Genomic DNA, 27,856 nt, shown 5'->3' on the forward strand with positions numbered 1-27,856 from the left:
ATATGTATGTATATATATATATATATGTATGTGTATGTGTATGTGTATACTAATATAGAACACATGAAAATGGAAAAGGAGGGGAATGTTAGAGAGAAGGTTTGTCTTTGTTTTCCCCCGCTCTTTTCAGCCCTGTCCAGTATTTTAGGTGTGTTAGGGAGGGTTTTAGTACATAACATTAACAAATACTTTTGTGAGCTACACTGTGACATACATTCTTTAAAGGATAGACACTCAAGAAAAGAGCACACCTCTGTCACACATGTTGTCACAGTGACCTTGAATGTGGTTTGTTTAGAGTTTTACAAGCAGGGCAACGATGAATGCAACGGTCACAATGCAATGTCACGTGTCATTGTGGCTCCATCTGTTGGGTATATTTGCATACTACAGCCACAAAAATGTTTTTATGAAAACATGACATTTCATATTTTTTGTGTGTGTGTAAATAATGCATGAAGGTTGAAGTTGGATGTGCGAGAAGGTTTGGCTTTCAGCGCAAAGTCTTTACAGTGGACACTGGGACAGATAATATAATATAATATATATAATAATCAGCTGCAGCAAACGGGAGTGAGGCACTGATAACAGAGAACTTCTGATCCTTCTCTTGCAAGCACAAACATCAAGAAAGAAAATCTGAAAAGCATGTTTCTTTAAAAAAGAAAACTAAGACATCCTTTGCCAAATAATGCAATAAATGTTGCATTACATAGGCTGCAAGACAAATACAAATAGTTAAATAGTTAGTTAAATATAAAAGACACAAGTCATCTTTTAAAAGGAACCTTAGAGAGTCTAGTTGGCGCCCTCATTCACTCTGCTCTGCTGACAGAGAAAGACAGAGATGTGTCTTAGCATGACGATACAGCAACTGCTCAGTTATCTGAGACAAGCAGGATTACAAGTTGGCAAACAAAGACTAGGCTGTTAAGTTCAGGGTCATGTTTGTTTGTTTTTTTCTACTACAGCTGAATGACATATTGTTTCTCCAGGACCAAGTGACAAAACATCAGACAAAACATTTATTTAAATATCTTTATATAATATACTACAGTGTATGGCTTCATATGGAGAACTGAGTTTAATAAAACATCTGAGCCTGTTGAAACAGAGTGCACTGCAAATAAAAAGACATACTTGTGACTTTATCCAACGAAGGTTAAAATCAAGGGCAACTGGACTTGGTTGAAGATACTGGAAGACGTTTCGTCCCTCATCCAAAGGACTTCTTCAGTTCTGACTGACTGGCAGGGAAACTCAGCTATTTAACCTCCGTGGGGTCGTTATCCCGGGTGATCGATACCGCTGGTTCGTTAGTGTTCCTTGTTGCTGTGACGACAGTCGTTAAGACTACCTGTGGCCAAGACTGAACGACCATCGTTGGTATCTTCACCTGAGGCCAATAGGTTACGTTTGTTGAGTTTCCTGGGAAGTGATGAAAGGACAGCATTGTAAGTGGGGGATAAGTGGTGGCGTAGACCCCCTCCCCTGCATTGGTGTATGGAATCACAATGTTGTTGCGTTTGACCTTCTTTTCCTTCTTTTCAAACGCAACAACATTGTGATTCCATATGTGTCTGGAGTATCAGAGAAACTCAGGAGGATTTTCAACAAACATAACATCCCTGTGTTTTTTAAACCCAAGAACACACTAAGACAGATGCTGGTACACCCCAAAGACCGCACACCCAAACACAAGAAAAGCAATCTAGTGTATGCGGTCCAATGCAGTGAGGAATGCACAGACCTGTATATTGGGGAGACTAAACAACCACTACACAAACGCATGGCTCAACACAGAAGGGCCAACTCCTCAGGTCAAGACTCTGCAGTCTACTTACATCTGAAGGACAGAGGACACTCGTTTGAGGACCACCAGGTGCACATTTTAGACAGAGAAGATGGATGGTTTGAAAGAGGTGTCAAGGAAGCCATCTATACCAGGGTGGAGAAGCCGTCATTGAACAGGGGAGGGGGTCTACGCCACCACTTATCCCCCACTTACAATGCTGTCCTTTCATCACTTCCCAGGAAACTCAACAAACGTAACCTATTGACCTCAGGTGAAGATACCAACGATGGTCGTTCAGTCTTGGCCACAGGTAGTCTTAACGACTGTCGTCACAGCAACAAGGAACACTAACGAACCAGCGGTATCGATGACCCGGGATAACGACCCCACGGAGGTTAAATAGCTGAGTTTCCCTGCCAGTCAGTCAGAAATGAAGAAGTCCTTTGGATGAGGGACGAAATGTCTTCCAGTATCTTCAACCAAGTCCAGTTGCCCTTGATTTTAACCTTCGTTGGATAACTATGACCTGGATAACTGAGAATCTTCATAGACATACTTGTGACTTCAATGTCAAATAAATGTCCTGTAAATGATTAGTAGGCTATATGGTATATGGGGTAGTAAAAGTGTGGCCTTAATTCACATAGCTATAGCATCACTGTAACACTGTTTCCCCCTCTCTGCCAGGTGTGCACACGGGTTCAGACGTGCACCACGCTACAGTGAGATCTGTTCAGAATACTTTCTGTTACAACCTCCAGCTCCACTAGAAGGCAGTGTTGTATAAACCCTGATCAGTTTTGCTGCCTGTCCAAACGGAAAAGGAGGCACAGAAGTTGTTTCTCGTTGTGATCGTACATGTTGTGTTGTTCAGTAGCTCCTTAATAAGCCTGTCGCCGATACTATTTCTTCATTTTTGAGAACCTATAAGCATTGACATTATCACGCAGCCAAGTGAGTGCGCATTTTTCCTGTGTGTATCCATCAGTTTGGGGGTTTGTCAATAACGAAAGTAAACTGAAGAGGGCCCGTGAAGCCATGGCTGACAGTATGGATGAAGACATGTCGGAAGAGCCTGTACCTCTCCAGCAGGACCTGACCTGTCCCGTTTGTCAGGGCATCTACCGGGACCCCGTGCTGCTGCCTTGTAGCCACAGCTTCTGTCGGGAGTGTCTGCAGAGAAGTCTTCAGTTCAACAAGAAGTGTCCCTTGTGCAGGGAGAAGTTTGAGGAAGGGCAGGACGTCTCCAACCGTGCGCTCAGCAACGCCTGTGAGACTTTCCTCAAACAGACCAACTGGCGGCCGAATCAGAAACCTGTCAGTGAGGACGCCTGTAACCTGCACCTGAAGCCCCTGGAGCTCTACTGTGAGAAGGATGAGGAGCCTGTGTGTGGACTGTGTCTCTCTACACAACACACACAGGCTGTGGCCGTTGAAAGAGGGAGCGCCAATATGCAAGGTAAACTGCTCTGATCAGTTATCAACTGGGCGTGGCGCCAGATATTTCCTTCCTGAAGAAAACACATTTTCCTCGATGGCACAGTTTTTCTGCAGGAAATAAAAGATGACTTGACTCCACCTTTTGTTGACTGAAATACTCAACAGTGAGGCTAGAAACGTACTTACTGTAATGTTAAGTCCACGTTTTCCCCATAAAGTTATACTGAAACTGAATGTACATTCATGTTTAAATACAACGATTACTATTCACATGTTTGGCACATTCCAAGCTGTGGTACATCAACATTCAGTGCTTAAAGCCAGATTTGAATTACAAGATATCCAAAAATCCCTACCACCTCTCCACTTGCCTATCATGAAACCTCTACTTAACTCTCCAAAATTCACAAAATGACACTCCTTACTATTCTCATACTGCCATTCAAAGCTGCCAAAAACCTTGTCCTGCACAGTGTATTCTGCTTTTTCATCCTGCAGAGGGAGCTGGGGTTCAAAGTCCAGATTTTTGAAAAGAAAGTGGAGTCCCACAAGAAAATGACACATAAACTCAACAACGCGGTGCAATACATCAAGGTAAAGTTACTGTCACATCTGACCGTATTCAGTGAGCAACAGGACCTTCCATACAGTATAAAAAGACAGTACAGGACATCCAACACACTATAGACTTCACCAATTTTATTTTGTCCATATGTAACCTATATGTAAACTCTCATCTCATGTACGCAGTTTCAAGCTGGGCAGGCGGAGAATCAGATCAAGCTAGAGTTTGAGAGGCTCCGCAAGGCGCTTGTTACAGAAGAAGCTCTGCGTCTAAGAGCCCTGGCTGCTGAGGAGGAGGAGAAGATTGCTGCCATACAGGAGCTAATTACCAACACAAACAAGGACATCACTGATCTAAAGGAGCTCATTGATTCTCTGAAGAAAGAGATGGGCAATGAGGATCTACCCCTCCTGCGGGTAAGAGAAGGCAGCTCCTCCCCACAGTTATAAGACTGACTTATCAGATTATCATGTTTTTTCTCAGATGTTTAAGTGTTTTCAAGACTTTAAAAAAATTGCATTAAACTAATCTCAAGTAATCTGTTTTATGTTTTAGAATTTCCAGAATTTAAAAAGGAAGTAAGTAACTGCAGAATTGTTGCAAAAACACATATTTTGTGCTGCCTAATCTCTAATTGTGAAAGTATAAATAAACAATGCAAAGTAGACTGGGAAGTACATTTCACCACATATTTCCCATTATATTTGCATGATTGTTGGATATTTCAAATACATTTTTTGCACGGTTGAATAGTTACACATTTTCTTCTCCATTCCACTCTGCAGAAGATCTGCTTTATCAAGGTTTCTGCTGTATTTTGACAATTTACAAATGTTTCTTGTTAACTTCACATATTGCTGTCTTTGCTCAAGAGCTCAGTGGACTCGTGAAGACCCTTGCCTAACTGATGAGTCTCTTTTGAATATGGGCAAGCATGTTGGTGCTTTGAGCTTCAACGTCTGGAAGAACATGCAGGCCCATGTTAAATATAGTGAGTAAATTCCTCTGTAGGATTTGGGAATGGCCTGTGGCGTTAAGGACTAGGAGCGTATACTGTACCTGTGTTGGACCAATTATTGTGTGTTTGTTAAATTTTTTAAACAGCGACTGGACACAGTATTTCTGATGACCTCAGTGGTGTCTTAAAATTCATTAAAAATGTATTTGTGTACTTGAAACATTAGTCTGGGGCAACACTGACTTGTATATTGACACAAAATACCTGCATTCTTCAGTCTATTAACATTGTATGTGACTTGAAATTCGTTGTCAGTATATTCAACGAATGTTAGCAATATAACATAGTTGTGTCTTGTCTCTTCCTGTATGCAGCTTCTGTGGTGTTAAACCCGAACACAGCATCTCCATGGTTGTCCTTGAGCCCTGACCTAACCAGTGTGAAGGAAAGCTCAGAGCGGCTGACCACCCCTGACAATCCGGAGCGCTTTGATCCTTGTGTGTTTGTCCTGGGTGCTGAAGGTTACACCTCTGGGAAACACAGATGGGATGTCATTGTTGGTGACAATCCCAAGTGGATTGTGGGAGTGTGCAAAGAGTCAGTAGCCCGTAAAAAGAAGTTCACTGTCTCTACGAGTCGTGGTGTGTGGTCCATTGGACTGAGCAAAGGGGTGTACACCGCCTTAACACCTGAGCGTACAGAGCTGCAGGTGCAGCAGCGTCCCGAAAAGATCCGCATCAAGCTGAATATGGATAAAGGAGAAGTATCATTTTGGGATGGGGGGACAGCAAAGCACCTTGTCACTTTAACACACAAGTTTGATGAGAAGATGTTTCCTATTTTTGGCCCTGGGCTCCATAGTTCGCCAATGAATCTGGCTCCAGGAAAAATTGCTATACACACCTCATGATGGGCCAGTATACAGCAGAGGGATGGCTGTTGACTTAAGAGCTGAAAATAATTAATGTTTTCAAATAAAAAAATGTTTTCAAAGCAAGATAAATCGAATAACACTTTAACAGTCAGACAAAAGTCAAACTAAAAAATTTTAATCTGCCAATGAGAAGAGTTTAAACATAATAAAAATGGGGCAGACAATCAAGAGGATAGAAAAAAGTTATGTGGTATGGGATGTTAAATGAGATATATATATATATATATATACACACTAAATGGGATTTCTAAAATATAAAAGCTTCACAAAAATATTTTTTAAGAAAACATTTAAATGATGAGGCCGACTTTAAGATTTGGTATAAGGGATTAATGTCAGAAATGAACGTCATAACAGAATGTCATAAGTATAACTGGGTAATGCTTAAAACCAACTTTTTAACATGCAGGCTGCCAGTGAACAAATACTAGATTAAGCGTTTTGTGGTCTTTGCATTTATTGAAAGCCTTGCAGCTGCATGATGCACAAGTTAGAGCTGAGAAATGGCTTTTCTGAATACTGATAGCTTAATAGAAATTGCAAGAACTAAAATGTGATAAAAGCATGACTGGCTTTCTCAGAGTCAGCAGAGGATGTTGAGGACCTTATTTTTTTAAAGATGTGCCTTAGCTGGAGGAAACAGGATTGACCAGTTTTTTGACACTTTACTACAGAGTGACAGTCCAGAATAAAAAATGACACCAAAATAACTGGCAGCATGGCTAACGCTGGTGACCAATATTGATGAAGTTGGAGAGGTGAATTAATTAAACAGTCGCTCTTGATTTATCATTGCACTGGAGGAAACTCTTGCATTCAGCTCTTAAAACCAGAGGTCAATAAAACACCAAAAAGTCCAGAGTGAACATAATAATTGAAGTTTCTTGCTTCACTAGATTTTGGGGCTATTATGGAAGCAATGTGTAATCTTTGGATACTTTAGGGAGTCATTTTTATCAAGAATCAAAAGAATGGACTACATTTATGCTTTGGGGAAATGTGCTTTTTTTTTTTTTAAATCACGTAATTACTACTTTAATATGATTTTGTTGATTCTGCTCAAATATTGTTGTATGGGATAACTGTATTAGGTTGCTGTTCATCACTCACTACACAGAGTGTGACCAGGAAGTAGTCAAGCTCAGCAGGACACAACTTTGGCAAATCTTTGAAGTAGGATATATTACTATTACTGCTGTGAGTCGGTATGCAGAAATCTGAGTATGCTGTCTCCATATTAACACTTGCTCAATAAAATGTTAAAATAGGATTTGTTTTGTTTCATTAATTAGAACCACATAAAACAATAAGTAATTACAAGTCAAGGAAAGTCTGAACTTGTGGCACATATGTGAATAAAGACTACATGGTAATCATAATTAATTGGGAGGAATATGCCTTGACAGATGATTAGATTGCATGTAGTTAATTGTTGTAACAAAAGATTTAAAAGTTACTAAAAGTATTTTGAGTGAATCATACTTTGATATATGTTGACCATCTATTCAAATTGCAATTCTAAGAATGAGCTAAATTGGCCAAGCATCTGTCCACATACAGGGAATTTGACTCTGGTTCTTGGATGCTCTAAATGTACACACAGTTTCAGAAACAATTTACAGGACAACAAAACTGAACAAGATATGTAAACACAAACAGAACTATTATGCTCAAACAATAGCCAACAACATGTTTACAACATTTCTGTATACAGATAGTGTTTCTGTAAATTGTAAATATTATAAATAGTGCTGAGAAATAAGCATTGAATGGAAATACATGAAGTGGTGTTTATGTATATGATATAGTATATGGACATACTTTACTTTTCATTTTATAATGGAAAGAGTATTGCCCTGTAAATTCGATATTTGCATAGATAAAATTGCAGGAAATTCAGAGGATAGTTGTACAGTGCATAACGAAGGTATAAAAACGGCCTTTTGCAATATATTATTGTCTCTGAGTGGTTTAAAACAAAGTTCCTTATAGGCTATATAAAACGTCTCTGTTTAACATCATCTCCAGATGTTTGAACGTTGTTTCCCATCTCCACTGGATGGCAGTGGTGGGACATGCTATTTGCAGCGCTGTCTTTTGTGTTGGCAACCATCGGTCGCTGCTAGCCAGCCAGGAACACCAAAACAACGGGCATCAGTCTCACCATGGACTGCAGGGATCGGGTCGATGCGGACAAAATGTTTCGTTGTTAGCGGGCAGCATTTCTTACTAGTGTAATGGCCCAGTTTTAGATACATATATCTCACAGTGATGAATTATTCCCAAGAATGACTTATCCTGGTAGATTTTTCATCCAATGACGATTGCGCATCTGGATTTGGCTTAACGTTAGCCGTAGCTAACAAGCTAGCAGACCACTGTCTTGTAGACCCAGTCAGTTGTCCTCTGCGGTGGTTCAGAAGCTACAAGCTGATTTAGCTGTCAGTTTTGTGCACTCACAAACGACAAGTTAGCTGATGTGGTAGCTAGCGTTAAAGGGTCACCGAAAATGTGAATTACCATGGGACCAAAGAGACGGGAACTGGTGAGTACCATTATGCAAATATACAAACCAACGTTAGCCAGCTAACGGCCCATGGCTGTAAACGTTATTCGGCTAGGTAGCTTAGCAAGCTTTTCCGTTAGCTTTGTTGTGATAGTCTGTTGAGAGCACCTTGTTGCTGATACTACTTACTTTATCCTTTTAGCTAGTTGGATGTGAGAATGATGTAAGCAATTAATAAACGCTATGTTGGTGTAAAGTATAGCAGTGTTTGCATATAACACTACATGTGTAAAAGACCGTAGTGTGACGTTAACGTTACTGTTATGTTTGTGAGATTGGTGCACTGTGAACGTTAGTGAGCTAACGTTACTGTAACGTTAATTTACATACGGCTAACAGATGTTAGCTCAGTAATCAGTATTTTTCCAGAGGTTTCCTCTGAGAAGTGAATTTTGTAATTTAGCCACTTTTATGTGAGTTTGCTTCTGCAGTGTGAATGACATTGCACTTTGCAGAAGGTTTATCCATACTTAAATTAAAATCTTGCCCTGAGATCAGTCTGAAAGAGAATTATGTAAACAGGCAGGGGACTGCTAAGGCCACACGAAATAGTGTTAGTAGACTCTGGATTTACATAGAAATAATCCTCTATATCCTGCTGACATAGTTTATTTTTGTTGTGTGGTAGATTAAGTGCTTGACCCAACTGAAATTTAGGATGTTGGTCCGCATTTGCTGCATGATGCTGCTGCATATTTGTGGTGGTAAAGTGTTGTATTAGGACCAACACCAAATTATTCTCTTTAACCTTTTTTCTTCCCATCATTCAGGTGGTGCCAGTGATGGCCTCCCCCCTCCCTGTCTCCTTCATCCTGGTGGTTCTGCTGTTGGCTGAGTTGCCTGTGTGCCAGGCAGGGGACTGCAAGGGCCACAGGCACGTGTTGAGGGGACCACCAGGCTATGTCACAGATGGTCCAGGAAACTATTCTGTCAATGGGAACTGCGAGTGGCTTATCAAAGGTATAATGTGCTAAGATCTTGTGTACAGGAAATTGGAGATGAAACAAGTAATTTGCAGACTGTCAGTTACTCTCACTGATATTTCCCACCTTTTGTACATCTTCCAGCTCCCAACAGCAGTCACCGCATTGTCTTAAATTTCACCTTTATGGACACTGAGTGTACATATGACTACCTGTTTGTCTATGATGGAGACTCCTACCAGAGCCCTCTCCTAGCCAGTCTGAGTGGCAACACTCTGCCTCAACCTATTGAAGCCAAGTCTGGCAAGGTAACCAATTCACACCTAAAAAAAGAAATCCTAAAGCATTCTATGGCAAACGTTAACTTTGTGTCTGTTATTTAATTTCCTTGCTCCAGATGCTGCTTCATCTATTCAGTGATGCTAATTACAACCTCCTTGGCTTCAATGCAACCTACACCTTCTCTTTGTGCCCTGGAGCCTGTGGCGGTCACGGACGCTGTGATTCCTCTACATTGAAGTGCCACTGCCATCAGGGTTGGGGAGGAGCAGCTTGTACGACCCCTCTGTGCTCCCAGGCATGTTCTGTGAATGGCCAGTGTGACAAGGTAAGAGTAGGAAATACAAACACACGCACGCACACACACACACACACACACACACACACACAGATTCCTGCCTTTAACAGAGAAATTCTCCATGTTTTGTCTCAGAAAGGAGAGCGCTGTGTGTGTAACCCAGGCTTCCTGGGTCACAGCTGCCAGCTTGGTTTCCATAACGACAGTGGTGCAGGGCAGTGGTGGCGTGTGAGTGAGGAAAACCCCTACACGCCTCCCAGGACGGGTTCTGCTGGCGTGTACCTGTCCTCCACTGGAGCCTTGTACTTGTTTGGCGGTGAGAGTGACACTTAATTTCCACAGATGTTGTTTTAAGATTTGTGAACACCCCCTCTCAACACATTTGCAGCAACTTAATGGTCCTTCATTCTCCAGCAGATTTGTTAAACTCTAACTTGTACTTGCACACTATTTAGAACTACAAAGAACTTATATTTTAAGGGTTCGATTTGAAACAACTACAATATTAATTATACATTTTTTTTACTTTTACTCTACTGTATCTGATAGTGTTTTTGATGATTAATGACATCAGTGGGTTTGATGTCACCAAAATCGATCGGACACCCCTCACCAATACACCATTCTTCCATTTAGGGGGTCAGATTAGGGGTGTGAGGAAACACTGAGACATTGCACAAGATTGGTGGCCATGACTGTATGACAAGAATATTGTTTAATATGTCTACTATTTAGAAAAAATATTTGTTGATGAAATATTTGATTGGGGGGTCTGGGTGTCCTCCCCCAGAAGATTTTGAGCATTAAACACTTAATTTCCTGCATTCTGGAGACATTTTCTGCACCAATTTATGGTGGTCTTTATTAAGGGAAGCACAAAATTGGCAGGTGACAATTCACAATATAAAAATATAATAGAATGCAGTAATCAGTAGCTTATTATTTTTTAGCTTAAGTTACTTTTTTTGGATAACGCAGAGTTTTCTTCTATATTTACATTGCATTGCAGGCTTATTGTGCAAATAAACCTTTTTCATAGCATTTTTATTTGTTAATTAACATTTCTTGGTGCAAGCTGTTTTTCAGAACATTTTTAACAAATGCTTTCAAAAAGTGGTGGCTACCTGTCCCCAGTGTCCCCAGTGTAAATGACCCTCCCTCCCTGCTCCCTCACTACAGGTTGAGCTACTCCATGCTTTCCTCTCCACCTCCACTCTCTTCCTGCTCTCTCGCATTTAGCCCTGTCACTTTGTCACTCTGCTCTGCTAACACAGCCTCCTTCTCTGCCTGGCATTGGCCATGGCTCGCCTTTACTCCTTCAAGTATTTGGCTGCAGACGTCTGAAGAATGTTGGGTTTTTTGGGGGTTTTTTTTTGGCCCGCAATGCAAAAAACAAAGGGCAGAGGGGGAGTTGGTGGGGGGCCAGTAAGAGATGTGATTGGGCCAGCCCAATGTCTGTATAGAAAGTTACCCAATGGGCCGCTGTCCATGCTTTATGGGCCAATCGTTGTCCCATTTTTTAAAAACAGTTAGGCCTATATAAATAAATAATTTACGTTCCATCAGCCCACCGGGCATTTGCCCGGTATGCCAGATTACCACTCCAGCCCTGGTTGATGTGATTTTTACTTCCTTTCCCCTAGGGTTTGACCTGAACAGAGCTCTTGGTGACTTGATCAAATATAACTTCTCATCCAACCAATGGGAAAGCAGGTCTTATGGTCACTCTCCTGTAAGTGGTTTGTGGATGTACACACACACACACACACACACACACACACACACACAGTTTTTGCTTCTTCCTGGTCTTGCATCTCATATACTGTGTCTTTTGTCTCTGTTTATGTACGCAATTTGGTCAAAATCAGCCTTGTGCTGTAACCTGATTCTTCAAATGCCATGTAAACAAGTAATTAGTTTATTGCTGTTGATAGAAATATATGTTCTGTTAAAACTTGATTTCCCCCAATTACCTGTTTTTTGTGTTCATGTTGCTCACATTTATTAATTTACCTTTCATTTTCATTCACTTCTTTTCTGCACTGGTTGGCTCTTATGTTGTCAGGTGGCTCGTCATTCCCACACAGCAGTAGAATGGATGGGTAATATGGTTATCTTTGGAGGAGAACTAGCCAGTGGCTCCCTGGCCAGTGATGTCTGGATGTATCGGCCACTCCACGATGACTGGCAACAGCTTGGCTTTTCAAATTCACAAAGTGCTCCTAAATTGGCCAATCACGCTGCAGCTGTAGTAGACAATTATCTCTATGTATTTGGAGGTGGGTTTCACATTATACTGTCACCTTCCACTCTGTGTTTGGATTGTACGTTATCCATTGAGAAATATCATACTTAAGCAGCATCTTTCTTTTTTCTTTCTGTTTATTTCCCAGGTCGCACTGAGGAGGATATGTTTTCATCTTCTCTGTATCGGTTTGGCCTGCATGGCTCTGGACGATGGGAGGCTGTTCAGCCTACCGGTGGGAAGCCCCCGGCCACCGCGGGCCACTCCATGGTGTTCCACAGCCCATCCAGGACACTGCTGGTCTACGGAGGCCACAGGCCTACCACTGCCAGGTACACACCCTCTCATGCATGAGCATAGTGGATACAGTAATACACACATAGCCAGTAGGCAAAACCAAGGGAAAATATGGACCTGGCATTCGTGTGTCAATGTTTTGTACACAACTCTCACTTGTCACGATAACTACTTTTGTTGGATGATATATTGTCCCAGAAATAATTGCGATAAACAGTATTATTGTCATTTTAAACCCTTTTTTGCCACTTATTTAACAATAATACAATAGTATAATGCAAGTACACCCTTTAAGAGAGCTACAGTATTTTATTTTTTAAATTTCACATTGAAAGTGTCCAAAATTTTTTTTTAAATATCCTAAATAAATAAAACATAAATAAAATAAAACCACACCACACAACCAAAACAACCTGCAATCTGTGCAGCTTTAAATCCCTCTGGAAGCATTTCAGAAGTAGAGAGTTTTGCCTGTCCCGTGTTGTTGACTTGTTAATTTGTCCTTTCTGAGCCTCCACTACCAGGCAAATCTCTCTGCGTCCTCTGCACGGCATACCCAACAGGGAGCATTTTAGAAGCCGAGCACTTTGCCTGCCTGATTTTGCTGACTTGTTGAGATCCTGCAGCCGTGCTCTTTGTCGACTTTCTGGCTGGATAGTTATAGAGTCAGTTTTGGAGTGTATCTCTATTTGTGTGTATCTCTATTTGTTTGGGGACTGCAGGTATGATATTTCAGATTCTTTACACAGTGAATTCTAAACTATTTGCCCCATTAGATTAGATAAAATGGGATTGCTGTAGGAAAACTTGTACTCCAGTAAAAGATAAAGATAATAAAAGCAGATGTAGAAATTATTTAAAATAATAAAACAAGGGGTTACCCAAATAACATTTTGAGAATAATTCCAACAAGTAAATAAAGTATACAGCATCTTCTATAGCAGAGGTCACTAATAGGCGGACCGCGGTCCGGATCCGGACCCAGACGCTGTCCTCTCCGGACCGCTGACCTACAGAATCTATTATTGAGACTTACTACCTTGTGACGGAGCATTTCTATTTGAACCCGCGCAGCTTTTCTAGGATTTACTGTACTGGTTTAGCGGCCCAGGAAACTCACAGACCAATCGCATGTGCTTCAATCATCTCATGTGATACTGCTCAGCCAATCAAATCTGTGCATTCGAGTCGATTCACCAGAGAAGTTTTGGAAACGCACACAGAGAGAGGAGGCGAAAGAGAAAATAGATTTCACATGGCTTTTAATCAAGTATGTAGAGATTTTTACATGTACATTCCTCCCACGGGCAGAACCAGAATGTCTCATATATCTCCAATCCTAGCTGGCAGGACAAGTTAGATCTCCCGTTTCTCACTGAACAAGAGAAAGTAGGAAAGTGGTAGCTCTGTAAGAGGGAATGAAAGAGAAGAGGAGGCATTACAGCTGCTCATTTGCTAAGATGTGTGAAGTGTTTATTATAAAATTGGTTAAGACCACACTTTATCACTTCAAGCTACACTTTTTATTTAATTTTTTCTAAAATTTACGCACTTTATTTTAGTTTACTTAAATTTAGAATTTATTATTAGAGTAGTTATTATTTATTATCCCTCCAGTTTGATGTGAAAACTTAATATTGTTGAAATTTTGTCAGTTGTTGACTAAAAACATATATGTTTATACAACTGTACTTTCTGGCCCTGAATGAAAACGCAGGTTAGTCGTTTGCTTTGGGAAATTTTCTCTAACTGGACCTCTTTGAACTCTAATTGAATACCCCTGTTCTATAGATATGTCAACTGCACTTGCTGTATATTTTCACAAGGTTCAGTGTGAGGGTGAACAGCACCGACGTATTCCACGTGGACAGGCGGTTTTGGACATCGTTCCGTTCCCGTTTCCCAGCAACAGGCCCCAGAGAGAGAGCTTTCCACTCAGCCACTGTCATTGGAAACTACATGGTGGTCTACGGTGAGCATCCAGAAAATTAGCAGACGTAATCTATTTTAATCGGTTCTGTCCGGCATGTATTTATCTATTTTCTTCCTGCCTTTCCCTCCCAGGGGGGAACGTCCATATTCACTACCAGGAGGAGAAGTGCTATGACGAGGAGATCTTCTTTTACCATCTGGGCTGTCACCAATGGGTGTCTGCGGGAGAGAGATGGTCACTCAGTGAGTTCCTTTATACTGTGTCGTCTGTCACACAATCTTGATTGTTCTGCACATTCAGTGCCTACAAAAGTTTCATCTTTATCATAGATGGGGATGCTGTGAGGGGGCGATACTCACATGTTGCTGCTGTGATGGAGGGACGAGTGCTGCTGGTTGCCGGGGGTTACAGCGGTGTTGCCCGTGGAGACCTGGTGGCTTACAAAGTTCCACTGTTCGTCAGTAGTGATGAAGGTGACAGGGTGAGTGTCAGAAGACAAGGGAACAGAAAGTCATGTCTCTTTGGGAAGACTGTAAAAAGACTGATGGGAGAAAGGATGAGAAAGTTATGTTGAACAAGACTAAAAATGGATAACTAAATTGTTAAAACCAGTGTGTTTGTGTGTGTGCATTGCTTTACCAGGACGCTGTTTGTGCTGAGGCGCTAGATGAAAGTATGTGCCTTAAGAACCCGGAGTGCAGCTGGTGTGAAGGCCGCTGTCGAGAGTACCAGCCCACTAATCCGGTAACACTTCCCCCTGCACAGCCTTGTGGTTGTTATATCCATTTCCACGTTGGGAGACACCCAAAATATTTGTTTCCCTTTGATATGCCTGTATGTATATATATCTGTCAGGATTAACGTTGCAGTTTATAGTCCCTGTTTTGTGTTCACAGTGTGGCAGTACTGGTTGCCTGGGCCTGGCTCGCTTCCTGTCTGATTGCCAATCCTGTCTGGTGTTCAGTGGCACTCCAGCTTCTCTGGCCCGTGCCCCTGGGGAATTTGGCTGGTGTGTTCAGAATGAGTCCTGCCTACCAGTGTCAGGTGAGACCCAGGGAGGGAGGAAGGAGGGCAGAAGAGAAGGGCTAAGCCTCAGACTGGGGGAAAAAAAAAAAATAGATGTTGGGAGTTGACATGGGAGGGACTAGACTCATGTTGGGCGTGTTTCAGAGTTAGAGCACAGTGACTTGACTACACCCAGTTGAGAATGGACAGGCTACTCAGACCATGATTTGACTTGTCTGTCCAATCGCATACTTCCTTTGGTGCAGTGAGGTCATGTCATTTTTTCTCTTTTTTTGAACACACGTCACACAAAAGTCACAGAACAGACTTGTTTCAGTACAGTAGTACACTTTAGGAAACTGCTGTATTATAAGATATTAAGAGGTCAGATGTGTTCTTTGTGTGCTGACCTCTCCCTCTCGGTCTCACAGAGCGAAGTGCGTGCCGTGTGGACCAGATCTCAGGGGCGTACGGCTGGTGGGGGGAGCGTACCCTTTTCCTAACCTCCCTCCACTCCTGTCGCACCGAGAACTATGTCCCGGGACTGCACCTGCTCACCTTCCAGCACCCCCGCAACGACTCCCAGCCTGACAAGGTACGGAGTCCAAATCTCAAGTGCTAACTGTGCTAGTTGTGGTTGTAACTACTTCCCTCTCTGCTTATACTTATCCCTCCTTCCTGCCTCGAACATTACTTTGACGCTTTGACTCCACTGCAGTTCTCCAACTTTATGATTGTTTCTCTTTTTGTTCACTTCTACCTTGTTTTCTTGGCTTTTTAACCTCTTGACTCCGAAGCTCACTTCTCTCTTTTGATCTTTTTCGCTGTCTGTCTTGCATTTCGCTCATAGAGAAGATTCCTTTTTTCAAGTAGTTTGTCAAGCTTGTGGAGCAGTTTGTAGAGAATAGTGCTTCTGTTGATGTGTTTCCACTTCCACATCCATCCTCCACTACCCTCCATCCTCCTCACCCCTTCGCCAGGTTTCCATCCTCCGCAGCACCACCATCATCCTTAGCCCCACCACAGAAATGGACGTAGCCCTGCAGTTCAGGGGCTTCATCCACCCGTTGTGGGGGGGCCTCCGCCTGCGCCCGCTCCCACTGAGACCGTCTCCATGTGGGCTCGCATCCAGAGGCTCCACTTTGAGGCTCGAATGGCATCAGGGCCCAACTCCAGCCAACTGGTGAGGGAACGTGCATGTCAACACAAGCAAATGTGCAATTTATTTAAAAATCAATAAATTGCACATTTGAAATTGAAGTTTCCACAGATTCATTTATTTATTTATTTATTTTTTTTTGTAATTTCCACTGGACATATTTTAGTTTGATTTTATTACCACTGGAATAACATTGTCACAATTGGAACGCAGTTATCCACAATCAGCACAGGACAAATACCTCCCTGTATATCTGCTGTAGTATGGATTGGATCTACCTTAATTGACAGCCAGACTGTATGTCTCTTGACAGTTTCGATGCTTAAGTGTTCCCCAAAAATTAAACACGCACAATAGTGAATTGAAATGTGGAGAAATAGTGTAATAGATTGTACATTTTAAATTTTAATTCACAGCCTTGTAATAAATATTACATTATTCTTATTAATAGAATTTCCAATAATATAATTTCTTTTCCTGTAATTCTCTATGCATCGAGCAGGAGGTGGTGGGTCGCTGGGCAGCCCAGCAGGAGAAGGAGTTGAAGCTGCTGGCTCGCACAGATGGGAGTAAACTGTTCTCCAACCTGACCAGGGGCAACCATTACCTTGTTCAGGCTGAGGGCTACCTTAACAACTCAGGCTCAGGACAGACCAGTGAGATGGCCCTGATATGGAACAGAACATTGCCTGGAGGAAGTGTGAGTACTGACACCTGTTCTACCTGTGCTTATCCACTAAAGCAAAGAGCTTTAACCTGCATTAAAAAAAATGTAAATTGTACATTTACATAAATGTACATTTCTGCTCAGTGAGATTCCTTCTCTAGAAACAAACTCATATCCTACCTCATATCCACATAATTTGCTCTCCTTCTAGGAGATCTCCTTCCTGTTCTTGGAGCCTTACCGCTCAGGTTTCTGCTCAGGGTACATGTCCTGTCTGGCCTGTCTGTCCGATCAGTCTTGTGGCTGGTGCCCGTCTTTGTCCCGCTGCCTGCTGCGTGATAGTCCAGATCTCGAGCCCTGCCCTGAGGGAGAGAAGGAGGAAGGCAAGATAGAAGGTCAGCGCCATCTGCTGTTGGCACCCCAGCACTGTACCCTGTGTGAGGAGTACAGAGACTGCTCCGCTTGTACTCAGGTAAATCACGGATAACACTTAAAAAAGTTTTAACATAGAATGTCACTTTGCTAAATAACTTAAGTTGCAGCAATTGTATTTCTGAGCCATACTAACTTTGGCCTGCAGGACCCTTATTGCGAATGGCAGATAAACTCCAGCAAGAAAGGCGACTACCAGTGCAGTCGACGGGGAAGACTAGATGGCTCCATACGTGACCCAAGAGGGTGTCCTAAAGTCTGCAACCAGTGAGTTGAAAAGCTATATTTTTAACACAGGTAATTACAAGTAAGAACCTACAGCTCAACCTTTTTGTCCTACCCTCTCTGGTCATCTTTTGTCTTGCAAAGGAGAAAGACGTGTGGTGAGTGCCTCTCTAACTCCAGCCAGTGTGCATGGTGTGAGTCAGCCCAGGCCTGCTTCTATTTTGCCGCCTACCTCACAAAGTACCCCTATGGAGAGTGCAGGGACTGGTACGACAGGTAAAATGAGGATTTTTGTGTTTTATTTTTAGTTGATACACATAATACACAGAATAAGTATTTGCACATACAAGTTACCTGCTTTCCTGTTAGTTTTGATGATTCAAACTTGAACACATAAACTCACATTACTTGAACAGAAAGAAGATAAAGAGTGTAAAAATAAATAAAGTTTTGTGTGTGCATTTATGATTTTTTTTTTGTTAGTCAGTAAGTTGAAATGAACCTTATATCAATAATCTAATATTCCTTATTCTCATTCTCCTCAGTGTTCATTCGGTTCCACAGTGTAAGCAGTGTTCAGCTTTGAATGTGTGCACAGATTGTCTGCGGACATTCCAGTGTGGCTGGTGTGGTGACTACAACAATCCCACAATTGGAAAGTAAGTATGGCAAACACTTAACAACGCTGTGATAAGCACACTGTACAGAGAAAAAAAACATATAGAGCCAACATTCCTGATTTGAATGACTAATTTATAAATCCCTTTTTATTATCAAATTGTTGATATGTTAATAGTCATTGTTTTTATTGTGATTTTCTTGTATTTATTTCATGTTTTCCACCTTTTCAGATGTTTGAGGGGAGACTGGGCAGGAATAGATGACCCTTCGGTGTATAACTGCAGTGTGGCTGTGGCTGAAGCACGGGCTGCAAAGTAAGATATCTCTTATTACATTTTTATGACCTGATGCAGTAAGCCGTCTTTAAGCATATGGCTTTTATTATAGGGGTATGTTTATACTTTAAATATTGTGGGAGGATGGTGGTCCAGTCTTTGGAAGGGGAAGGGGTCCATAACTTGTTTGTTACTAATCAATTACTCCAAGTTAAATATGAAAAAATGCAATAAGTATTTAGTTTAAAGATAAGATAATTCTTTATTAATCCCACAGTGGGGATATTTGCAGTGTTACAGCAGCAAGAGGAATAGTGAAATAACAAGAAGCATCAATAATAAATCATAAGCAGTTAATTTTCCTGATTATTTTGATAAACATTTGCAAGATTCTTCAATACATAAAATCCACTGGTCACAGTCTATATTGAGAGACAATATAAAATGTTATTAATTATATTAATTTGAAAAATAAATAATTCATGTGTATTAAAGACAGTGGAGTTTTACTTTCTGCAACCTTCACATACCTTAGAATGCACTCCAGCTTTATGTTGCAAACCATAACAAAAGAGATGGATAGATAAATGGATAATAGTATACCTGTTCATCTTCACGTCTCCTTGCCCTGCTTTTCCAGCCCTGAGCCCCAGACCTCAGCCCCACCTCGACCCCTGGAAATGGAGATGGAGCTGGAGCACTTGGATGACGAAGAGCAAGATGCGATCTGGTCGTACCCCACCTGCCCTGATGTAGAGGAATGCAGGCTGGGTCTCCACAACTGTCACCCCTTCGCCACCTGCATCAACACTCCCACCTCCTATGAGTGCCACTGTGAGAGGGGATACACAGGGGATGGCACACTGCACTGCAACCAGACGTAAGAGTCTTCACCTACAAATGTGTTCCTCTGTAGATTCATCCATCACTCTCTTAACCTAAAAATATTTTTCTCCTTTCCCATATAACCATCAGAATTGCTTTTGACCCCCACTTTTTCCCCCCCTCCCACAGTTGCTACAATGAGTGTCGTGAGGGCCAGTGTAGTGGCAGCCCCCGCTTTGAGTGTGAATGTTCCCTTGGTTGGACGTCCGACCCTGCCACTCTGGTTCTCAGTGGCGTTGAATGTGATGTGGACTGTGGCTGCAACTTCCATTCCACCTGTATTACTGCACCAGGAATATGTGACGAATGCCAAGGTGAGACCTTAATAGATGGCTCATTTCAATAGCGTATTCTCAGTCATGTTTTGTATTTAACTCCTATTAAACCAGGCAAATTTATCATACTCAAAATTCATAAAACTAAACTCAAATCTACTCTGCTGACATTCTTGTCCTTGTCTTTCAGATTGGACCACAGGGCCCCACTGTGAGCACTGCCGTCCAGGTAGCTTTGGTTCAGCCCTGGCTGGTGGTGGCGGCTGCGTGCCATGTGAGTGTAACGGCCATGGCGACCCTCTGCAAGGATACTGTCACAACCAGACAGGCCAGTGCTACTGTACCCACAACACTCAGGGACCACATTGTGAGTCCTGCCTGCCTGGTTACTATGGAGACCCCAGGTAAGGAGAGCTTCACCTTGAGTGCAATGCACAATTTTATTTATTCTGTGTCTGAATCAAAGAATGAGGATTATAATAAGATATGGATAAAGACGGAAAATATTTTGGGTGATTTTTATGTTTTCAGATCCTTTCATCGCAACTTGTTTATCCTGACAACTTTCTCTTTCCAATAGGAACAATGGCACATGCTACCGCCAATGCCAGGGCCGTTCTGTGCTGCTCTCCTCCACCTCCTCCTCTGCCATGCCCCTCTCCTCTTCTCTGGGATGGCGAAGTGGCACAGAGGGGAAAGGAGGACTTTCTCATTGCTTGTGGGTCCTGTCTGTGACTGAGAACCTGGCACCTTGTCTGCCCAGACAGCTGTGTCCCCCTGTAGCCCTCACTCTAAACCCAGACTCCCATACACATTGTAAAGTGAGTATAAATCTGACCTCACTATACACACGAGCAAATGAACATGTTACTTGTGCTGTAGCATCATATTTCTCTGTGCATAACTGCTTCCGTGCATTCCCTATGTTTTGTTTTGCAGAGCTCTTTTGTCTACGTGTTTGATGGCCTTCCTCGTTTCCTGGGCAATGGAGTTGTACATTCAGATCACAACCTGATTGGAGCATTTTGTGGCACCACAAGGACTCAGCCCATCACTGTGGAGGCCACCTCAGGTTTCCACCAACTATTCATTCAGATATAAACATTTTGCCTCCATTACAGGCGCACTGCAAAAGTTTAAATTGTACTTGAGAGCTACCACACATCCCTCTAAACAGTACAAGTACCCAACAGATTATTTAACCTCAGGGAATTTGGGGACTTAATAGTGGGCATTTAAAGACAGAGTCAAAAGTCACAAGGTCACTTTCAATGCATTGTATTTTCTCTTTTACCACCAGGAGTGATCTCTGTCTACTTTGAGGCCAACGTCTCCTCAAACAAACCTCAAGGCTTCAACGCATCTTTCTGGGTGCGGCAGTGTCACCAGAGCTCTGATGAGGGTGAAGAGGGGTCACCCGTGTGTCCAGGCGGAGCACAGTGCCAAGGGGGACTCTGTCAGTGCCCTGAGGGATATGGTGGACCCCACTGCGACCGGCCCATGTGCCCTCAGGATTGTGGAATCGCTGAAGGAAGAGGAGCTTGTAATATAGTATGAGTTGTGACAATTTATATTAAGTTTACATTTGGTTTTATTTTCCAAGTTACCTTTGGGCACATGGAACACATGAATCGATGTTATGTCAAAAATCTACTTTTTAGTATTAGGGTACCATAGCACAACAGATTTTATTCTTATTTACTCTCTGTTAGTTGTGATGTGTTCATAATAAAATTCAGCAAAAAAATGACAGCTGATGGGTATACAAACAGAGGACAGAAGCCTCTGCTGTGATTTGTAGCCATTTAAAAGCGCGGCCCCCTCTAATAATGTGTCGTGTGGATTATAGGTTACATGTTACCCAGCCAGAATCACATTTCACCAATTATTCAAGAAATTACAGTTAAAAACTCAAAACAAGATTTTAAATTCTAAAAGAGGAGAGAACAAATCCTAGATTTCTAACCAACATATCCTGTTCGTCTCAGACTCTGGGAGTGTGTGTGTGCTCAGACAGCTGGGCAGGCTCAGACTGCTCTGTTCCTCGGGACTCCAACAGCCTGGTCTGGGAAACACTGCTGGACACACAACTGACATTGGTAGGGGCAATAACATAATATAATATTTCAATCTGCAGAATTCATGAATTCAACACCGCACAAGCAAACATTCATATTCACTGTTGTTCTATAGAACCAAGCCCACAGGTTCCTCCACAGGATGGGCCACACTCTGGTGTCTGGACCACAGGGCAACCTCTGGATGTATGGAGGGCTCTCTCTGTCAGAGGGTATTCTGGGAAATGTCTACAGGTAGGGGCAACTTGAGACTTTTCAGAGTAGTATTAATGTCCACTTTTTGAGGCGTATGTTAATAGCCCATGTATTGTCTATATGTGCATAATAACATATTTTGGCACTGTTCCGTTTAGATATTCTGTGTCAGAGCGCCGTTGGACCCAAATGTTGACCAGCTCTGTGGAAGAAGGCTCGACTCCTAGCCCTCGTTATCACCACGCCTCTGCACTGCTGACCAGTTATGATTCTGGCTTTGGAGGCCATGGAGCCAGTCACAGCTTCATGTTGGTGGTGGGCGGTGTCACTCAAAACGGTGTTGCCATGGATACCTGGAGTCTCAATCTCAGCAGTTTAGTCTGGAGGGAACACAAGGTTAGGATTAGATTTATCATGGAAATACAAAATATCTGGATATATAATATCTATCTAAAGTTTATTTTTTTATATTTTTTTTACCTCTAACAAATTAAAATTTCTTCCTCCTCTGACAGAACCCAGTGCTGCCCCCGGTGGCAGGCCACACTATAACAGCACGCCGAGATTCCTCTGTGCTGTTGATTGGAGGTTACTCTTCCGAGAACGGCTTCAACCACCATCTGCTGGAGTTCAGCCCTCATTCTGGAAATTGGACCATTGCCCCTCACACTGGCACACCACCTACAGGTTTCTGAGGCCTTTTGTATTTTAACTGTGGTAACATTTCCTTGGTTAATAAACTATTGGCTTATGCACCACTTCTACAAGCACAATCAACACAAAGGCTGATGCAGCAAACATTTTTTCCTCTTCTGTTCTGCCTTATGTGTTCTTCAATCAGGTTTATATGGCCACTCAGCAGTCTACCATGAGCAGACTGATGCCATCTATGTCTTTGGAGGCTACCGCTTCCATGTAGAGACTGTGGAGCCCTCAGGCGAGCTCTACAGTCTGTACTACCCCAACCTCACCTGGTCTCTGCTGGTCCCCTCACAGGGTAATAAGGTAAGAGGCCGAACTCATCTAGTCTCTATCCCCATCTTACAGGCCAGTACATTAGACAAGCCATGCATTTCTCCTATCCTATTATCCTATCAGTCCATTACATTCAGATAACATCTATTCTTGCTGTATCATCTCTTTGCTACGCAGCCCCTGTCCCGTTTCTTCCACGCTGCAGCCTTGATCAAAGACACCATGGTCATTGTCGGGGGAAGGACGGAAGCAGAAGACTACAGTAACTCAGTGTCTCTGTACCAAGTCAACTGTAACACCTGGATACAACCAGGTGACTGTCTTAAGTCTTTCTGCTGATTTAGTTGTGTTCGAATCATAACTTACCATACCATAACCTAACCACTTTCCATTTCTTTCCTTCAGTCTCGGCTGTAGGAGATCCAGTAAATTGTTCAGTGTCTCTTGCCATGACAAGCTGGGCTGGCCGTGTCTTCCTGTCAGGAGGCTTCAATGGTGTCACGCTGGGCAGACTCCTAACCCTTTCTTTGCCCTCTGACCCCTGTGCCCTGCTGCCTACACCAGAGGCCTGCAACACCACTACAGGCAGCTGCGTCTGGTGTAGGGGAATCTGTGCTTCTTCTGATACCGCTGAGAGGTAACAATCGTCTGAAAGCAACTCTAAATAAATGAGCTCCAAGTTACGTGCATCTACTAAATAAAATGCATCCCTCCCTCTCCTTCAGAATGGGCTGCTTCACTGGCCAGTCTCCTTGTTCACCAACCCCTCGCCAGCCAGACCAATGCCGTAGATTGAAGACCTGCAGTGAATGCCTCGCACGACACCCTAAAACATTCTCCAGTCCATCACAGGTAACATACGACCCCCCTAGTCTAATGCAGTCACTTGCTCAAAGAGAGAATGCTCCTGTCTGTCAACTAAAATCTGTTCTTTACTTAATTTCCCAGCCTGCTCTACAGTGTAAGTGGTGCACAAACTGTCCAGAGGGCGCGTGTATCAGCAGCTCTGTTAGCTGTACATCTGAACATGACTGTCGGATCAACCAGAGAGAAATCTTCCTGTCCAGCAACTGCACTGAGACCAGCTGTGAGGCATCCGACTGCCCCAAGTGTACTGCTTCTGGAAAATGCATGTGGACTCGCCAATTCAAACGCACAGGTCCGGGCAATAGAGCTGATGATCTCTTGAGCTCTTTTTATTAATAACTGAAAATAGATAAGATGTCCAGTACAAACTTTGATTCAATGATGACAATAACCACACCTTGTACATATAGGAATGTATAGAACTACATATGTATGGGTTATTATTTTGGAGATTGTTGTGCAGCTCAAATGAAACAGCCCTTTAGATTTCCCCTGAGTTACCATTATCTAGATTTTGGCCATTTTTGTTCCACTAAATGTTTTCCACTTAATAAAAAAAGGTTGACTGAGTTGTGATTTCTCCAGGAGAGACGAGGCGCATCCTGAGTGTGAACCCTACCTATGACTGGACGTGTTTCAGCTACGCCCTGCTCAACGTCTCGCCCATGCAGGTGGAGTCTTCTCCCCCACTGCCGTGCCCTCCGCCCTGCCACAGTCTCCATAACTGCAGCCTCTGTCTGGGCTCCAGAGGCTCTGATGGGGGCTGGCAGCACTGTGTGTGGAGCATGGCTCTGCAGCAGGTAAGATGACCCTGAATTTACAGATGTATTTTGTGTCAATTATTTATGAAAAGCATGTTCAGATATAGTTAACCTCTCTCCCTTCCTCCTAGTGCATGAGCCCGTCTTTTGTGCCCCTGCGATGTGAGGCGGGTCAGTGTGGTCGCCTGCTCTCTGGTGGACTCTTGCTCTCCACAGTGCTCCCAGCTCACCCAGTGCTCCCAGTGCATTGCCAGGCCTCAGTTGGTTGGTGTTCTACTCGGGGAGGCAATGGGGCTGGACGCTGCCTGCAAGGAGGACTTGATGGTGAGAAACATATTCTGTTGATGCACTCAATAAATTGAGCATTGGTGGGAGGAACATTTTTCACTTGAACATTTTAGGTGAATCTAAATGTACGCTTTCTCATCCCTGATTCACTCACCTTCCTCCATTCCTTCTCACCAGGTGTAGTGAGGGCGTTTGCCCCCTGAGAAACAGCAGCTGGTCCTTCCTCCACTGTCCAGAGGAGGATGAGTGTGCTAACGGTCATCACCACTGCAACAGCACCCAGGACTGCCACGACCTTACCCAGGGATACCACTGCACCTGCAAACACGGTTACATACTCAGCAGGTAAGATTAGAAGTCTACCTTTATGCCTCAGGGACTGAATACAAAAGGATAGTATTGCTTTTCATAGTAACTGGACAGCTTTACCCAAATCTCCTGTTCTTGTTTTTCACCTTTATAGTGTTTCTGGTCAGTGTGAACCAGTGTGTGCACAAGGCTGTCTGAACGGCACCTGCATGTCCCCAGGAGTTTGCCAGTGTCACTTTGGATTTGTGGGGGATAATTGTTCCTCTCAGTGCAGCTGCAACAAGCACAGCAACTGTGCTGGTGTTACCAAGCCAGATGTTTGCCTTGAGTGCCACAATAACACTATAGTAAGTGCTTGTAGTAAACCACATGCAAATACTGTAAACAAAGTTTTTTTTCCCCCCATGCACACTAGTCACGATTTCTACTTCCCCAATTTCCAGGGTAAGCACTGTGAGAAGTGTAAGCCTCTGTTTGTGGGCTCTGCCAAGGGGGGGCACTTGTCGTCCATGTCGGGAGTTCTGCAGGGGAAACAGTGCTGTGTGTTTATCCCGAGATGAACATAAGAAAGCCCTTGAAAACCCACACCTCTTCCCTCTGGACCTCAACAGCGTAAGTGTCTGCCGTCTTTGTGACCTTTTCCTGATTACATGTAAAACAAACACACTAGTAGTGTGCTTTATCTTGAACACCATCTTTGTTTTTGCTCTCTGCTGATCTGTCTTTGTCCCTTTATCAGATTCAGAACTGGGTGTCTGAGGGTCCCACGGAAGAGAATGCTGTGTGTGTGAATTGCCAGAACAACAGCAAGGGGGACAAGTGCGAGAGCTGCCTCAATGGCTACTTCCTGCTGCATGGGAAGTGTGACAAGTGAGTCAATGTTTGCTGTTTAGCAGTCAATTGACTCCTCTAAGCTGTGACCAACATTACAAAGCCTTTATATGTTGCATATAACATAAGGCTTTTAAATGTTTTAAAAAGGCTGATTATACTGGATGTTTTACCACAGCCACCATTATTGGTACACACAATGATGATTCTTCTTTTACCTTACCATGTCTAATTTAATGTTTTGATCAGTAAAAATACTTATTGAATCTCTATAATTAGTTAAACTCCGACTGAAAGTGTTTGGATTTTCTCCTTTATAGTCTTCTGATTTTCTTCTCTTTTTGTTTAGAATTTCTCATCTTTATTGTTTGGATTTCCTCCTCTTCATTGCAGGTGTCAGTGTAATGGCCATGCAGACACGTGTGAAGCCGATGGCACAGGTTGCCCCTGCCAAAACAACACAGAGACCTCCTCCTGTCTCACCAGCCCTCAGAAAGATTGCTATACGCAACAGGTATGCTCATGCTAGAGATGATTTCAAATATGTAAAAAGGGTTTCACTTTGCAAAATGTTACCATCATATCTTTCTACACTTGGCCTGTGTCAAAATACATCCTTGGATTTTCATTTTCTACATTGATGAAAGCATTTTTTGGGATTAAGAAAAAAGTTTGACTTTGCTCTGTTCCTTTTTGCTCAAATTGTTTTTGTTTGTACCTGTATTTAGTGTGCCATGCAAAGACTCCTTCAATGGCACGCCGGTGAATGGGCGTCAGTGCTACCGTCAGTTCAACGTGGACGCAGAATGCTGCTTTGACCCCACGTCCCAGACCAACTGCTTCCATGATCCCGCCATTCGCAACCTGCCCAAGGGGCGCACTGTGTTTTCGCTGCACAGCCAAAGTTCACCAATGTTGACATCCGGGTCACCATTGATGTTACGTTTGGTGAGGTGGAGGTGTATGTGTCGAACTCTCATGACACCTTCATTGTGGATGTGGACCAGTACACAGGGATTCACACCATCAAGATTGAGGAGGAATCGGTGACTCGTGGGACAACGACTGGTGTTGATAAGGATTCACCTCCGTCCCCTATAAAGGTGTTTGCCAACGCCTCGTCCAGTCTTGGGAGTTCCATGCACTCCAGTAACCCAATGCAGCTTCAAGCAAAACCCCAAGTGGCAGAGAGAGAAATCAGGGAGGAGCGGGTGAGGACTCATCAGCTACATCACTGTGTGGAAACCACAGACGGTGCTGATTGTCCGTGGTGTTCGAGATCGTGTAGTCATCACTTTCCCCCATGAGGTGCACTCCCTGAAATCCAGTCGCTTCTACATCGCTCTGAGAGTGTTGGAACTGAAAGGAGACATGGAGAGTCCCAGGGCCTGCTGTTTCTGCGACAGGACCAAGCCCACATCGATCTTTTTGTCTTCTTCTCTGTTTTCTTCTCCTGCTTTTTCCTCTTCCTGTCTTGTGCGTCCTCCTGTGGAAGGTGAAGCAGTTTCTGGACTTCCGTCGGGCAGCGTCGTCACATCCAGGAGATGACCAAGATGGCGTCGAGGCCCTTTGCTAAACTCACCATATACCTTGAGCCGGAGGGCCTCAGCTCATCTACCTGCCTTCAGCTGGTGGAGGGGTGGGGGGCAGCACTGTATCGCTTGCTCATGCGCGCACAAGCAAGTTAGGTGGAGTGGTGGTGGGCCAGAGGGGCAGGGCAGGAGCTGTCTCATACAAACATGACCCGGGCTCCGGACCCACAGCTCACCACCACC

At 43.2% G+C, this 27,856-nt stretch overlaps 2 pseudogenes; both read left to right on the forward strand.

The window, feature by feature from the left end:
• The first annotated feature begins 2,596 nt into the window (after nt 1-2,596).
• Nucleotides 2,597-6,962, forward strand: LOC119896310 (annotated as a pseudogene).
• Nucleotides 6,963-7,792: 830 nt separating this feature from the next.
• On the forward strand, nt 7,793-27,852 carry LOC119896311 (annotated as a pseudogene).
• The last annotated feature ends 4 nt before the right edge of the window (nt 27,853-27,856 follow it).

Source organism: Micropterus salmoides, unplaced genomic scaffold, assembly GCF_014851395.1.
Source record: "Micropterus salmoides isolate LMB-PRFRI ecotype aquatic unplaced genomic scaffold, ASM1485139v1 Ms_hic_scaffold_916, whole genome shotgun sequence".
Taxonomy (NCBI): domain Eukaryota; kingdom Metazoa; phylum Chordata; class Actinopteri; order Centrarchiformes; family Centrarchidae; genus Micropterus; species Micropterus salmoides.